Source organism: Loxodonta africana, chromosome 5 (assembly GCF_030014295.1).
Source record: "Loxodonta africana isolate mLoxAfr1 chromosome 5, mLoxAfr1.hap2, whole genome shotgun sequence".
NCBI lineage: Eukaryota > Metazoa > Chordata > Mammalia > Proboscidea > Elephantidae > Loxodonta > Loxodonta africana.
In genome coordinates this window covers 36,780,332-36,798,030 of record NC_087346.1, presented here as the reverse complement: position 1 = coordinate 36,798,030, position 17,699 = coordinate 36,780,332, and positions in this window count along the sequence as shown.

Genomic DNA, 17,699 nt, shown 5'->3' with positions numbered 1-17,699 from the left:
ATGCACACATTAAAATAGAAGAAAGGGATAAAATCAAAACATTAGCTACACAACTGAAACAAATGGAAAGAGAACAGCGAAAAGAGTCCACAGCCACCAGAATAAAAGAAATAATAAAGATCAGACCAGAAATAAATGAAGTAGGGAATAGAAAAATAATAGAATCACAAAACCAAAAGTTGGTTCTTTGAAAGGATCAGTCAAGTTGACAAATCATGGGCCAAATTGACAAAAGAAAAACAGGAGAGGATGCAAATAACACAAATAAGAAATGAAATGGAGGACATTACAACAGACCCAACTGAAATAAAAAAGGATCATAACAGAGTATTATGAAAAACTGTACTTCAACAAATTTGAAAACCTAGAGGAAATGGACAAATTTGTAAAAACACACTACCTACCCAAATTAACACAAAATGATGTTGAAAATCTGAACAGACTCATAGCAAGAGAAGAGATTGAAAAGGTAAAAAAAAAAAACTCCTAACAGAAAAAAAGCCCTGGCCAGATAGCTTCACTTGAGAATTCTACCAAACATTCACAGAAGAGTTTACACCAGTACTACTCAAAGCATTTCAGAACATAGAAAAGGAAGTGAGACATCTGAATTCATTCTATGAAGCCAGCATAATCCTGATACCAAAACCAGGCAAAGACACCACAAAAAAATGAAATTATAGACCAATATCTCTCATGAATATAGATGAAAAAATTCTCAACAAAATTCTAGCCAGCAGAATTTTAGAAGTCAGCATCATATTGAAAAAATAATACACCATGACCAAATAGGATTCATACAGGTATGCAAGGATGGTTCAACATTAGAAAAATCAATTGACATAATCCACCACATAAATAAAAAGAATCACATGATTATCTCAATCGACGCAGAAAAGGCATTTGACAAACTCCAACATCTATTCCTGACAAAAACTCTCAATAAAATAAGTATAGAAGGGAAATTTCTCAACATAATGAATGGCATCTATGCAAAACCAACAGCCAACATCATTCTTAATGGAGAGAGGCTGAAAACATTCCCCTTGAGAACAGGAACAAGACAAGGATGCCCTTTATCACCACTCCTATTTCACATTGTGCTGGAAATCCTACCTAGAGCAATAAGGCAAGAAAAAGAAATAAAGGGCATCCAAACTGGTAATGAAGAAATTAAACTGTCCCCATTTGTGGATGATATGATATACATAGAAAACCCAAAAGACTCCAAGAGAAAACTACTGGAACTAATAGAAAGATTCAGCACAGTAGCAGTTTACAGGCTAAACATACAAAAATCAGTTGGCTTCCTATACACCAAGAAAAAGAGTGATGAAAAGGAAATCAGGAAAACAGTACCATTTATAACAGCCTCTAAAAAAAAAAAAAAAAAACATTTAGAAATAAATCTAACCAGGGGTGAAAAAGACCTATACAAAGAAAACTACAAAACACTATTGCAAGAAATGAAAAGAGACCTATATAAGTGGAAAAACATACCATGCTCATGGATAGGTAGACTCAACATTGTGAACATGACGATTCTACTTAAAGCAATTTACAAATACAATGCAGTCCCTATCCAAATACCAACAACATTCTTTAAAGAGATGGAAAAACTTATCATTAACTTTATATGGAAAGGGAAGAAGCCCCAGATAAGTAAATCATTATCAAAGAAGAATAAAGTAGGAGGACTCACACTACTTGACCTCACAACCTACTATACAGCTACGGTAGTCAAAAGATCCTGGTACTGGTACAACAGCAGATACATTGATCAACGGAACAGAACAGAATTGAGACCCAGATGTAAATTCATTCACCTACCGTCACTTGATCTTCAACAAGGGCCCAAAAAACATCAAATGGGGAAAAGACAGTCTTTTCAACCAATGGTACTGGCAAAACTGTATGGCCATATGCAAAAAAAAAATGAAACAGGACACATACATCACATCATATACAAAAGCTGATTCAAAATGGATCTAAGATCTAAATATAAAGCCAGTAACTATAAAGAAGAAAAAATAGAATCAGTTCTAGAGGATCTAATGCATGGCATGAACATGATACAAACCATAACCAACAACACACAAACTCTAAATGATAAGCTAAATAGCTGGGATCTTTCAAAAAGCAAACACTTATGAAATGAACAGACACTTCACCAAAGAAAACATTCAAGTGGCTAAGAGACATATGAGGAAATGCTAATGATCTCTAGCCATTAGAGAAATGCAAATCAAAACCGCAGTGAGATGCCATCTCACCCCAGCATTACTGGCACAAATCAAAAAAAATAGGAAATAACAAATATTGGAGAGGCTGCGGGAAGACTGGAACTCTTATGCATTGCTGAGAATGCAAAATGTTACAACCATTTTTGAAAATGATATGACACTTCCTCAGAAAGCTACAAGTAGAAATAACATATGATCCAGCAATCCCACTCCTAGGAATATATCCTAGAGACATAAGAGGTGTCACATGAATAGACATATGCACACTCGTGTTCATTGCAACATTGCTTGCTCACAATAGCAAAAAGATGGAAACAACCTAGGTGTCTATCAACAGATGAATGGATAAACAATGGTACATACACACAATTGAGTATTATGCATTGATAAAGAACAGTGATGAATCTGAGAAGCATCCCATTACATGGATGAATCTGGAGGTCATTACGCTGAGTGAAATAAGGCAATCTCAAAAAGACAAATATTGTATGAGACCTCTACTATAGAAACTCAAAAAGGTTTATACACAAAAAGAAACAATCTTTGTTGGTTATGAGGAACAGGAGGAGTGAGGATGGAAAAACACTAAATAGACAATAGATAAGTGGTAACTTTGGTAAAAAGTAAGACAGTACACAATATTGGAGAAGTCAGCATATCTTGCACAAGGCAAGGTCATAGAAGCTCCACAGACACATCCAAACTCCCTGAAGGACTGAATTGCTGGACTAAGGGCTGAGGCGACCATGGTCTCAGGGAACATTTAGCTGAATTGGCAAAACATGGTTTATAAATATTCCACATCCTACTTTGGTGAGTAGTGTCTGGTATATTAAAAGCCTGTGAGTGGCTGTCTAAGATACTTCACTGGTCTCACTCCTTCAGGAGCAAGGGAGAATGAAGAAAACAAAAGACACAAAGGAAAGATTAGCCCAAAGGACTGATGGATCACAACTATCATGGCCTCCACCAGACTGAGTCTAGTACATCTAGATGGCGCATGGCTACCACCATTGACTGCTGTGATAGGGATCACAACAGAGTGTCCCAGACAGAGCTGCAGAAAAAAATGTAGAACAAAGTTCTAACTCACAAAAAAAAGACCTGACTTACTGGCCTGACAAAGACTGGAAAAACCCCAAGAGTATGGCCTCTGGATGCCCTTTTAGTTCAGTAATGAAGTCACTCCTCAGGTTCACTCTTCAGCCAAAGATTAGACGGGCCCATAAAACAAAATGAGACTAAAGGGGCACTCCAGCCCAGGGCAAGGACTAGAAGGCAGGAGGGGACAGGAAAGCTGGTAATAGAGTACCCAAGGTCAAGAGGAGAGAGTGTTGACCTGTCATGGGGTTGTTAACCAATGTTACAAAACAATATGTGTACTAACTTTTAATGAGAAACTAGTTTGTTCTTTAAACCTTCATCTAAATTAAAATCAAAAAATAAATTTAAAAAAATTTACAGTGAACACAAGTATAGCCACACCTAGATTCCCCCATTGACATTTTCCTGCATATGCCATTCCCATCCCTTTATCCATCTATTAGTCCATCCAAAACAAATTGCGGACACCTGTACACTCTGTTACATACTTTACCATGTATATCAACCAAAGTTCAATGTTTATAAAAAGTCTTTTATGTAAAATTTACATATAATAAAATGCAGAAATCTTAATTATTTGAATTTTACAAATGTATTTACTTGGTTAATCAAAATCCCTAACATATAGAGCATTACCATCACTCCCCAAATTTTCCTTTTGTGCTCCTCCCAAGTCATTCCCCAACTCAACCCCTATCCTGAGGCAACTACAGTTCTGATTTTTCCTCAATAGATAAATTTTGCTTGTTCTGGATCTTTATATAAATGAATTCATGCAGTATTTATTCTTTTGTGTAAGACTCCTTTCAGCATATTATTTTGGAGTTTCATCTGTTATGTTGCATTTTATCAATAGCTTGTTCCATTAAATTGATGAGTAGAGCTCCATTGCATGAATATACTATGGTGTGTTTGTCCATTCTTCTCTTGATGGACAACTGGGCTGTTTCTAGTTTGGGCTACTGTAAATAAAGCTGCCACTCATCTGTCAGTTTGTTGTACTGTGGTGGCTTGTGTGTTGCTGTGATGCTGGAAGCTATACCACCTGTATTTCAAACACCAGCAGGGTCACTCATGGTGGACAGGTTTCAGTGCAGCTTCCAGTCTATGACACACTAGAATGAAGGATCTGGCTCTCTACTTTTGAAAAACTGGCCAGTGGAAATTTTATGAATAGAAATGGAACATTGTGTGATATAGTACCAGAAGATGAAACCCTCAGGTTGGAAGACACCAAAAATATGACTGGGTAAGAGCTGCCTTTTCAAATTAGAGTCTACCTTAGTGACAAATTTAGAGCAAATTTTTGGGACCTTTAATTTTTTTTTTTTTTCATTTGCTCATGTGGCACAACTCAAAATTAGAAGAAACAGCTGCAAGAATCCATTAATGATAGAAATGTAAGATGTGTGAATCTAGGAAAATTGGAAGTCATCAAAAATTAAGTGGAACACATAAAGATTGATACCCTAGACATTAATGAGCTGAAATGGACTGGTATTGGCAATTTTGAATTGGACAATCATATGATCTAATATGCTGGAAATGACAAATTGAAGAACAATGGTGTCATATTGCCTAAAAGACCATTTCAAGATCTATCCTGAAGTACAATGAAGTCAGTGATAGGATAATACCCATATGCTTACAAGGAAGACCAGTTAATATGACTATTATTCAGATTTTTGCACCAACTATCAATGCCAAAGATGAAGTAATTAAAAATTTTTACTAACTTCTGCAGTTTAAAATTAACCAAACATGCAGTCAAGATACATTGATAATTACTGGTGACTGGAATGTGAAAGTTGGAAACAAAGAAGAAGGATCAGTGGTTGGAAAATATAACCACATCCATAGAAACTACACCTGAGATCTCATGACAGAATTTTGCAAAACCAATGACTGCTTCTTTGAAAACATCTTATTAAAACAACATAAACATAGAGCATACATGTGGACCTCTGCAGATGGAATACACAGGAATCAAATTGACTACATCTGTGCAAAGAGATGATGGACCAGCTCAATATCATTAATGAGAACAAGACCAGCAGCCATGTGCGTAACAGATCATCAATTACTCATATGCAAGTTAGAGTAGAATCTGACAAAAATTAGAGCAAGTCCACACCACATACACACCCACTGCCGTCAAGTCGATTCCGACTCATAGCAACCCTATGGGACAGAGTAGAACTGCCCCACAGAGTTTCCAAGGAGAGCCTGGTGGATTTGAACTGTGGACCCTTTGGTTAGCAGACATAGCACTTAACTACTAAGCCACCAGGGTTTCCAGAGCAAGCCCACAAGATCCAAAATATAACCTTGAGTATATATTCCACCTGAATTTAGAGACCATCTCAATAATAGTTTTGATGCATGGAACACTAATGACCAAAGACCAGACAAGTTGTGGAATACCAAAGATATCAGTACATGAAGAATCCAAGAGGTCGTTAAAAAGACAGGAAAAAAAGTAAAGACCTACATGGGTGTCAGAAAAGACTCTGAAATTTGCTCTTGAACGTAAAATACCTAAGGCTAATGAAACGATGAAGTAAAAGAGCTGACTAGAAGATTTCAAAGGGTGGTTTGAGAAGACAAAAAAAAAAATCTAAAACCTGTTGCCGTCGAGTTGATTCTGACTCATAGCAACCCTATAGGACAGAGTAGAACTGCCCCATATAGCTTTCAAGGAGCACCTGGTGGATTCGAACTGCCAACCTTTTGGTTAGCAGTCATAGCACTTAACCACTACACCACCAGGGTTTCCAAGAAGACAAAGTAAATTATTATAATGAGACGTGCAAAGACCTAGAGCTCAAAAACCAAAGGGAAGAACATGCGTAACATTCCTCAAGCTGAAAGAGCAGAAGAAAAAATTCAAGCCTCAAGTTTCAATATTAAAGGATTCTACAAAGAAAATTTTGAACGACTCAAGAAGCATCAAAAGAAGATGGAATGAATACACAGAGTCACTGTACCGAAAAGAATTGGTGGGCATTCAACCACTTCAGGAGGCAGCATATGGTCAAGAACTGATGATATTGAAGGAAGACGTCCAAGCTACACTGAAGGCATTGGCAAAAAACAAAGCTACCGAAATCGATGGAACACCAACTGAGATGTTTCAACAAAGGGATGCAGTGGTGGAGGTGCTCACTCGTCTATGTCAAGAAATTTGGAAGACAGCTACCTTGCCAACTGACTGGGAGAGATCCATATTTCTGCCCATTGCAAAGAAACGTGATCCAACAGAATGTGGAAGTTATGGAACAGTATCATTCATATCACACAGCAGTAATATTTTGCTGAAGATCATTCAAAAGACATTGCAATACGCTGATTGAGAAATTTCAGTAATTCAAGCCAGATCCAGAAGAGGACATGGAACAAGGGATATCTTTGCTTATGTCAGATGGATCTTGCCTGGAAGAAGACAACACCAAAAAGATGTTTACCTGTGTTTTATTGACTATGCAAAAACATTCAACTGTGCTGATCATAACAAATTATGGGTAACATTGCAGAGAGTAGGAATTCCAGAACATTTGCTCGTGCTTGTACGGAACCTGTACTTAGACTAAGAGGAAGTTGTTTGAAAAGAACAAGGGGATACTTCGTGGTTTAAAGTCAGGAAAGGTGTTCATCCGGGTTGTAAACTTTCACCATACTTATTCATTCTATAGTCTGAGCAAATAATCCGAGATGGTGGACTATATGAAAAAGAATGGGGCATCAGGATTGGAGGAAGACTCATTAACAAACTGCAATATGCAAATGACACAACCTTGTTTTCGGAAAGTGAAGAAGACTTGAAGCCTTTACTGATGAAGATCAAAGACTACACCTGTCAGTATGGATTGCACCTTAAAATAAAGAAAACAAATATTCTCACAACTGGGCCAATAAACAACAACATGGTAAATGGAGAAAAAAATTAAAGTTGTCAAGAATTTAATTTTACTTGGATCCACAATCAATGCCCATGGAAGTAGCAGTCAAGAAATCAAAGGACATATTTCATTGGGCAAATCAGCTGCAAAAGACCTCTTTAAAGTGTTAAAAACAAGGAGCGCCTGGTGGATTCGAACTGCCAACCTTTTCTTTAGCAGCCGTAGCATTTAATCACTAAGCCATCAGGGTTTCTGAAAATGGTACAGGAATGGATAATGTTTCATTCTGTTGAGCAGAGGGTCATTATTAGTCAGCAAAAAAAAACACAACAACAAATAAAGCTGCTATTTACCTTTTTTTAAAGTATTTCTAGGTCATAGAATTGTTGTAAACTTTGTTTTATAAGAAGCTGGAAGAATATTGTTGTATCATTTTAAATTCATACAAATAATGTATGACATTCTATTTATATCCTCACAAACATTTGGTGTTATCATAGTTTTAATTTCCTCCATTCTATTTTTAATGTTTTCCATTCTGGTGGGCATGTAGTGTTATATCATTGTGGCACTAATTTGCATTTTCTTGATGAAAAATGACATTGAAACCCTGGTGGCATAGTGGTTAAGAGTACAGCTACTAACAAAAAGGTCAGCAGTTCAAATCCACCAGGCTCTCCTTGGAAACCCTATGGGACAGTTTTACCCTGTCCTATAAGGTCCTTGGAAACTCTATAGGGCAATTCTACTCTGTCCTATAGGGTCGCTATGAGTCAGAATGAACTCGATGGCACTGGGTGATTATATAGGATTGCTTTGAGTTGGAATCTACTAGAAGACAACGGGTTTGATTTTTTGTTTTTTTAAAGACATCAAATATGTTTTTATGTATTTTTTGCCCATTTGTATATATTATTTTGTAAGTGTGTGTTCACGTATTTCTCCCATGTATAATTGTGTTATCTGACTTTTCGTTTTTTAATATTTTGTTTGTCTTGCTTACCAGTCCTTTGTCATACATATATTTAGGGAAAAATTTCTCTCCATCTGCAACTTATTTATTCATTTTTTTAATGGTGACTTTTGAGGAATAGAAGTTCTTGGTTTCAGTGAAGTCTAAGCTATCAATTTTTCTTTATGTTTATTGCTTTCTGTGACCCAAGAAAGCATTGTCTACCCACAGGTAACACAGATAAAAAAATACTCTCCTGTAATTTCCTCTAAAATTTTGTCCTTTGAATTTTTGTTTTTAGGTAGGTAGTTATACAAAAATTAATGCTTGTGTTTGGTATAAGTAAGGTGTAAGGTTTATTTTTGCCCATATCAATATTCTTCCTCCATTTTTCCTTCTTTGCCTTTGCCTTTTTTTTTTTCCTATCGTCTTAAGGTTATTTAGACTGTGTTCTTTACTAACATAAGCATTTAGAGCTTTAAATTTACCTTTAAGTACACTTCAGCTGCATTCCACAAATTTTAATATGTTCACTTTTTATTATTATTCAGTTTTAAATATTTTCTAATTTACCTTTGATAAATGGATGATTTAGAAATGTGATATATAATTTTCAAGTATTCAGGGTTTCCTGTTTTTAACTATCATATTGTTATTTGTTTTTCATTTAATCCCATTGTGCTCAGAGACTATATTCTGTATTATTTCATCTTATAAAAGTATTGATTTCTTTTATAGCCCAGTATATAATCTAACTTGTTGAAAATTTTAAATATACTTATAGAGTATGGGTATTATGTATAGTGATCAAGGTGGTTAGTGGTGTTATTTTCTTCTTTCTCTTTGCTGAATTATTTTCTATTTGTTCTCTCAATTATTGAGAAAGGGTATTTTAAAAAAAAAAGGTTCTAAATCTGATTGTAGAATTGTTTCATTCTCATTTTATTTCTGTCAATTTTTGATTCATATATTTGAGACTCTATTACTAGGTACATACATGCTTATAACTTTTTGTGTCTTTCTAATGAATTAACCCATTTATCATTATGGAATGTTTCTATTTATCTCTGGTAACACTTTTACTGTTAAGTCTTTTTTACCTGATATTAATATAACCTCTCCAGTTTTCTTACACTTAGTATTTGCATATATTATCCATCAGTTTTAATTAGATCTATCTGTGTGTTTATATTTATATTTCATTTATGTAGACAGCCTAGAGTTGTGTCTTGCTTTTTAATTGGAATTTTTCCCCATTAATATTTAATATAATTATTGACATAGTTAAACTTAGGGCTACTATTTTATTTATTCATTTTTTTCTGTTCACCCTGTTTTTCATTCCTTTGTTTCTTCTTCCAGCCTTCTTTTAGAGTATTTGAATTTTTTTTTTTTTTTAGAATTTCATTCTAATTTATGTGTAGCCTTATAAACTATACCTATTGGCATTATTATTTTTTTTATTGCTCTAGGGATTTTAATATGCATATTTAATTTTCTTAGAATTAATATTATATTATTTCATGTAAAATGTAAAAAAACCTGCAACTGCTATAAGTCCATTTACTTTCCATTCTTTATGTTATAGTTCTCATATGTATTACATATACATAAATTATAAATCCCACAAGATACTATTATAATTTTTGTTTTAAGTTATCCTTTGTATCTTAATGAAACCAGTAAGAAAAACCATCTTTTATATATTCCTCAATATTTACATTTCTGGTGACTTTCATTTTTTTCTTAAAGTACACAATTTTATATAACCTTGTACTAAATTTCAAAGTTTTAGATTTTGTTATGGTGTTTTTATCCAGACATGCAAAACACATTATCTCCAACTACTGATAATTTTGTTTCTTCTTCTCTGATGTTTTATTTCTTATATCTGTTCTACTTTTATTTAGATGGCTAGAAATTTAAGTAAAAATGTTGCTGTTAGGCATATCTGTTTAGTTTCTTATCCTTGTTCTGGTTATCTAATACTACATAACCAATCATTTCAATACCATAATTCAAAGGCATCAATCCTTCTTTGGTCTTCCTTACTCATTGTCCAGCTTTCACATGCATGGAGGCTGAACAATGAATAAACAAGAATATTTGATGCCTTTGAATTACGGTGTTGGCGAAGAATATTGAATAGACCATGGACTGCCAGAAGAACAAACAAATCTGTCTTGGAAGAAGTATAGCCAGAATGCTCCTTAGGAGCAAGTATGGCAAGACTCCATCTCACATATTTTGGGCAGGTTATCAGGAGCTTTGAATTACGGTGTTGGCGAAGAATATTGAATAGACCATGGACTGCCAGAAGAACAAACAAATCTGTCTTGGAAGAAGTATAGCCAGAATGCTCCTCAGGAGCAAGTATGGCAAGACTTCGTCTCACATATTTTGGGCAGGTTATCAGGAGGGATGAGTCCCTGAAGAAGGATTTCATGCTTCATAAAGTAGAAGGTCAGTGAAAAAGAGGAAGACTCTCAACAAATGGATTGACACAGTGGCTGAAATGATGAGCTCAAGCATAACAATGATTGTGAGGATTGTAGAGGACTTGGCAGTGTTTCCTTCTGTTGTACATAGACACTATGAGTCAGGACCAACTCGACAGCACCTAACAACAACAACAACTTGTAAATTTTCACGATTCTTACTGTCGACTGGATAATTCTTCAAGTGGTATCAGCTGGGGCTCTGGATGGCTGGACACTCCAAAATGGCCTCATTCCACATGGCTGCTTGGACTTTTTTCTAGTATGTTAGCTAAATTCCAAGAAGGAGTATTGCAAAAGGCCAGAAGTATGTGCTGCCTGTCTGCTTAAATACTAGGCTCAGAAGTTCAGATCTTCACTGGCTGGATTCAGAGCCAGTCACAAAAGAAGTCTATCTTTAATGAAAGGAGAAATACATTTTGCCTCCATGTAAAGAGTGACCAGTGTATACAGGGAGGAGAGAAATCATTGGGAACCAACACTAGAGAGTAGGGAGGACTGTAGAATAAGGATGAAAGTGAATAAAAATATAAGGAAAAGGATAAAGAGGTTTTCATCTTTCAGTATGCAGTAAACTCCAGAGCCTTGTTATCTCAAACCAGGTCAGTAAAACTGAACTGAGTGTAGTTTAAAATTTACATTACAGTTGCTGTAATATAGGATTATCTTTATTTATTCTGCTCTGTACTCATAAAGCACCTTCACTACAAAGGCTGGTATTCAATTCTGAAATTTTCCAAGATATTGTTTCTTCAAATACCACTTTATCACATTTTCCTTAAGTTTTTTCTGCTGAAATTCTCAAATTTTTCTCCGTAACTCATCTTATTTTTCATAATTTTTAAAAGTTTTCTTCAAATTTTCCAATATTATTCATTTTCTAGTTTTTTTTTTCCTCTCTGATGAGACCCTGAATGGTTTATCCATGAATATTGTGATTTTTTCCCCACTGAACATAGATTTCATCTGCAAGTTTTTTCTTTTGATTTTATCTACTCTTATTTTGTAATATCTTCTTTTTAAAAATAAATGTTTAAGTTATACCCCGTATATAGTAATATCTATCTCTTAATAATTATTTTAAAATACTTAAGAGATGGATACATGGAATAATTCATTTGGTATTAAATTATTTCCAGGTGTTTGTCCTATTGGCAATCACTTTTAAATTAGTTATTTTCAAGTAGTTTAGAATTTTTGCTTTTAAGGCCTGTTATGAGTGGATTTTTTTTTTTTGAAATCTGCTCTATTTCTTTCCTTGTTTGTTCACCTCTATCTGTCTAGGAATTTTGAGTTTATCACCTAAGGCAAAAAAAAAAAAAAAAAGGCAAAGCATACAATTATTTTAGGATGTTTGTGGGCTCCTGTCTTAAAGGAAATGTGGGCTAACACAGATGAAGTTAACAAAAAATGGACAATCCAGGGCAGATTTGGTAGTTCTATTACGTCACTAGAGTCCCTGGGTGGTGCAAACAGTTAAAATATTTGAGTCCACCCACAGGAGCCTCAGAAGAAAAGTCTAGCAATGTACTTCTGAAAAATCAGCCATTGAAAACCCTATGGAGTAAGTTCTACTCTGACAGACACGGAGTCACCATGAGTCACGACTGACTGGATAGCAACTGGTCCTGGCTATTATGTCACCAAGTATTCAGACTTCCTCTATCCTCCTTTCTTCTACAAGACTTTTGTAATCACTGTTTCATGACAGTCACAATACCTCCAAGTATTGAATCTATATTCTACTCAGGAAGAAGGAGGCAAAAGGAAATGCCAAGGGTGAAGCGCTATAAATGTTTTTTGGACATTCTCATGAAGATGTGATTTTTTATTCTATCTGGTAGCTGCCAGGTGCTCCTTGGAAACTCTATGGGGCAGTTCTACTCTGTTCTACAGGGTCGCTATGAGTCAGAATCGACTCGACGGCACTGGGTTTTTGTTTGTTCTGGTAGTCTACTTTATGGACTTGTGTTTACATAACATGGGTCAGAATTATGTCTTATGGCCAACTCATGCCTCAAGAAAGACTGAGAGTTTTAATTTCTGATTTTTCAATCTCTATAGTGGAGGAAGATGAGAAGGGCCCAGTCAGTCAGTAATGGGTGTTGAAGACCCAACCTACAATACTTGACACAACTGTTTTTAAATTAATTAGTATATATATTTTTATTAAATGCAAAAGGAAATACAATGAAAGCCTTAAATTAAAGCATCTTTAAGTTTAAGTAGTGTTTTCCTCATAGTATAATAAAACAATTTCAAAAGCATTATTTTAAGAAGTTACTTTGATTAAAAAGTCTCATTCCAAATTTCAAATCACTTTATTTTTAAGTGATAGGTATTTGTAAGATTCTATTTCTAGTGACTAACCTTTGGAGTTCCTGGGTAGCACAAATGGTTAAGTGCTTGACTACTAACCAGAAGGTTGGGAGTTCAAACCTATCCAGAGGTGTCTTGGAAGTAAAACCTGGAAATTTGCTTCCAAAAGGTCACACCCTTAAAAACTCTGTGGAGTACAGTTCTACTCTGGAATTATCATTCTTCAAAATGTTATCCATAATTTGTTATGTTTTGTAGAGTTTCCCACGGTAGAAACCTAGCATCCCTATAAGGAGAAACTAGCTCTTAACCACTATACCACCAAGGCTCTAGTATAAGAACAGACTTCTGAAATTACTATTCTGTTGTAAATTAGATCCAGAAATAAATAAAGCCTAGCTTGGGTCATTAGCAATTTCTGATTCCTTTTTTTAATACTATTCATTTTTCTAAAATTCACAACAAAGGAGAAGCTATCAAGTATATTTTTACTCTGTGAATTGTCTTGAGAGGAGGAAAAGCTTCCATAAACACTATTTTCGTAAAAGAAAAAAAAAAATTTTGAGTCACAAACCATTCAACTTTATTTTTTGAAGTAACTATCCTTCACTAGTTTCCTAACTTTACATAATTGCTACTGGCTCTCAAAGATGTAGGTGGGATGTTTAATTTTTTGATTCTGACCAAAAAGACCACATTTATAAAATTATGTTAGCAAATATTTCCTTCTAATTTTTCAAATTAATATCTAAAAGCATTTTTTTCCAGGACACTAACAAGAATTATATTGAAGGACGGGGGAAAAGAGTGATTTTCAGGGGGAATTTTAAAATGTATATATGGATTTTTTTCTAATATTAGGATAATATTTCTGTTCTGAAGGAGTATTTCTTAAAGATTTTGAGTATTAAATGATGAAATATGCTCCTATTATCTGGCTCATATAAGAAATGAGCTTGGTAATGGTGACAGCATTAGATTGTAAAACCAAAGAGACGAAAAACTGGTTTGAATTTTTTTTTTTCTTAGATATAGCTGTAAACCACTAATGCAAAGAAATTAACTGAATCCTTAGTATAGTCTAAGAAAATATAATAATTTTATACATGTAGACTCACAAAAGTAATTATAAATGCCAGTATCTTATGAACATTCCAGTATATGATGACTAAAAATACTTCCTTTTGGAGAACTGTGCATGAGGGAACAGGTCAAAACCTTTTAAATGCAAGTGATAATTTGGGAAACTTAAAGCAGGAAAAGGACAAAATGGCTTCTCAAGGATCATTGTAAAGTAAATAATATGGCAAAAGTATTCAGAAAATATAATGTGAAAATCTCATGAAATAAGAAAATGAGATAGAACTGCTAGTCATTGACACCCAAAAAAGAGCTGTTAAATGCAAAAGAAATCTAATTCATAATTGGAGCAGTTTTGCATATTTTCCCAAGGAAGAAACCTAGCATCCCTATAAGGAGTAACTAGGATTGGAAATGTCTCACTATACTCCTCTTTAGTGGTCTCCAAGGTTTAAAAAAAGGGAGCATGCAAAATCATAGTGATGTGTTTCTTTCACTAAAAACGAGCTCTTGGAAAATACTAAATTAGTGCCAATGCACTAGCTTAAATTAACTTCTGCCAACATTCTCTGCAATTAAACTTCCTTTTCTACTGCATCATGAAATATACATTCTAATTCTTTGCAAAACCTCAGATTCTTTCTTAAAACCTAATTGTATCACCATCAGAAGCAGACCCACCAGTCAATAAAGAAAACTTTTTCTTTTTTTAGAGGAAGAACTGAAGGGCTAATTTCACACTGAATAACTGACTTTTCAGAATTTCAGGAAGGAGAATTCTCCCTACAGGGAGAATAGTAAAATTATAAGCACACCACTGAATTAAAATTGACATTGTGTTTTATATCAAACTGTAGTTTGTTAAATATGAATATAGTTTTGGTATTGTGATAAATTAAAAGGAATTACAGCAAAGCTTGAGCTAGTAACAGAAAAAAAAAAAGTATAATGTTGATGCTTTCTGAATTACAATAAAAACAGACCAACCTATTCTCCTTGTCTTTTATACCTCATGTTAATAAAAAAAATGTTAATCACTTGAGTTATAAACCCATTCCTGATTAGCATCCAAAAAGCAATTAAGCATGTTTTATTGGGTAAAGTTCCAACCTTCCATCAAAAAGTGGCAAAGCCACTAGATAGAGGATATAAAAAAAGTACAATAAAAATCCAATCCTTGTTTGCATGGTTTAAACTTAGACATGAATTTCTGTTACCATGTTTTAGTTAAATAACATCAGTCCCTCAAAAACACAGTTCAAATTTCAGTTACCACAGTATATAAACTCTGAGTAATTGCAAAATATAAAAACTTCACTGATAGCTCTTTAAACACAAATCACTATATAATTCCAGGTGCCCATCAAGATCACTGACCAATCATGCCACTTCTATAACAGTCTGTCAGTGCTTGGTCACAGACAGCAAGGTGTGTAGCTGCGCTACACCCCAACTCCCAGAGACAACCCAACATGGTGCTTTAAAAAATTGATCATCAAAAGAAAGAATTAGTCGAAAATGATGAAAGTGTGGCAAATAAACAAAAAATGATTATTACTAAAATTTGAATCAAATGTGAGTGGAGTTATAGAAGGAATAGCTGACTGTAGGAATTTTGTCACTGCCAACATTCCAGAGGCTTAGCTATGCAGAACCAGAGGAACTTAGTGAAGGCCAACTTGTTGACATAAATAAGGAAAGTGGTCGTGGTAAAAAGGATGACGTACTAGAGGAAGTGAAGCCAGCAAAAAATTTCACATTAAAGGAGTACCCAGAGATATTTCATAATATTGAAAGTGCAAAGTTAAAATGTTGGAAGCTGATCCAGACTTAGAAAGGAACATAACAATACGCCAAGGCAGAGAAAAGATGCTCCTTCCGTATCGTAAGTTACATGACAAGAAGGCAAACGATGTTCCAAATACACTTGTTAAGTGTTTTACAAAGAAATAAAACATTTTAATTACTATTTTTCTAATTTTTAAATTATGATGTACTAAAAAAATGTATGTCCTTGAGTATATCCCACTGGAATTTAGAGACCATCTCAAGAATAGATTTGATGCATTGAACATTAATCATCAAAGACCAGAATGACATCAAGGGCATCGTACATGAAGAAAGCAAGAGGTCATTAAAAAAGACAGAAAAGAAAGGAAAGACCAAAATGGATGTCAGAAGAGACTCTGAAACTTGCTCATGAAAGTCTAGTAGCTAAAGCAAACAGAAGAAATGATGAAGTAAAAGAGCTGAAGAGAAGATTTCAAAGGATGGCTCCAGAAGACAAAGCATTTTAATGAAATGTGCAAAGACCTGGAGTTAAAACACCAAAAGAGAAAAACACAGTCAACATTTCTCAAGCTGAAGGAATTGAGGAAAAATTCAATCCTCCACTTGGAATATTGAAGGGTTCTACAACAAAAATATTAAACAACACAAGAAGTATCAAAATAAGATGGAAGAAATACATATAGTCACTATAAACCAAAAAGAATTGGTCAGTGTTCAACCATTTCAGGAGGTAGCACATGATCAGGAACTGATGGTTCTGAAAGAGGATGTCCAAGACACTGAAGGCACTGGCAAAAAACAAGGCTCCAGAAACTGACAGAATACTAACTGAGATGCTTCAGCAAATGGATGCAGCTCTGGAAGTGCTCACTCGTCTATGCCAAGAAATACGGAAGACACTTACTTGGAAAACTGACTGAAAGAGATCCATATTTATGCCTATTTCCAAGAAAGGCGATCCAACCGAATGTGGAAATTATCGAATAATATCATTAAGATTACACGCAAACAAAATTTTGCTGAATATCATTCAAAAGTGGCTGCAGCAGTACATCAACAGGGAACTGCCAGAAATTCAAGCCAGATTGAGAAGAGGATGCAAAACCAGAGATATCACTGCTGATCTCAGGTGGATTCTGACTGAAATCAGAGAACACAAGAAAGATGTTTACCTGTGTTTTATTGACTATGCAAAGGCATTCGACTGTGTGATTCATAACAAATTATGGATAACATTATGAAGAATGGGAATTCCGAACACTTAATTGTGCTCATGAGAACCTGTACATAGATCAAGAGTTAGTCTTTCAAACAGAACAAGGGAACACTGTATGGTTTGAAGTGAGGAAAGGTGTGCATCAGGTTGTATCCTTTCACCACACTTATTCAACTTGTATGCTGAGCAAATAATCTGGGAAGCTGGATTTTAAGAAGAAGAACAGGGCATCAGGATTAGAGGAAGACTCATTAACAATTTGCCTTATACAGATGACACAACCTTGCTTGCTGAAAGTGAAGAGAGCTTGAAGCACTTACTGATGAAGATAAAAGACTACAACTTTCTATATGGATTGCATCTCAACATAACGAAAGCAAAAATCCTCACAACTGGACAAATACGCAACACCATGATAAATGGAGAAAATATTGCAGTTGTCAAGGATTTCATTTTACTTGGATCCACAATCAACACCCATGGAAGCAGCAGGCAAAAAAATCAAACGATGCATTGCATTGGGTAAATCTACTGCAAAAGACTTCTTTAAAGTGTTAAAAAGCAAAGATACCACCTTGAAGACTAACGTGGGCCTGA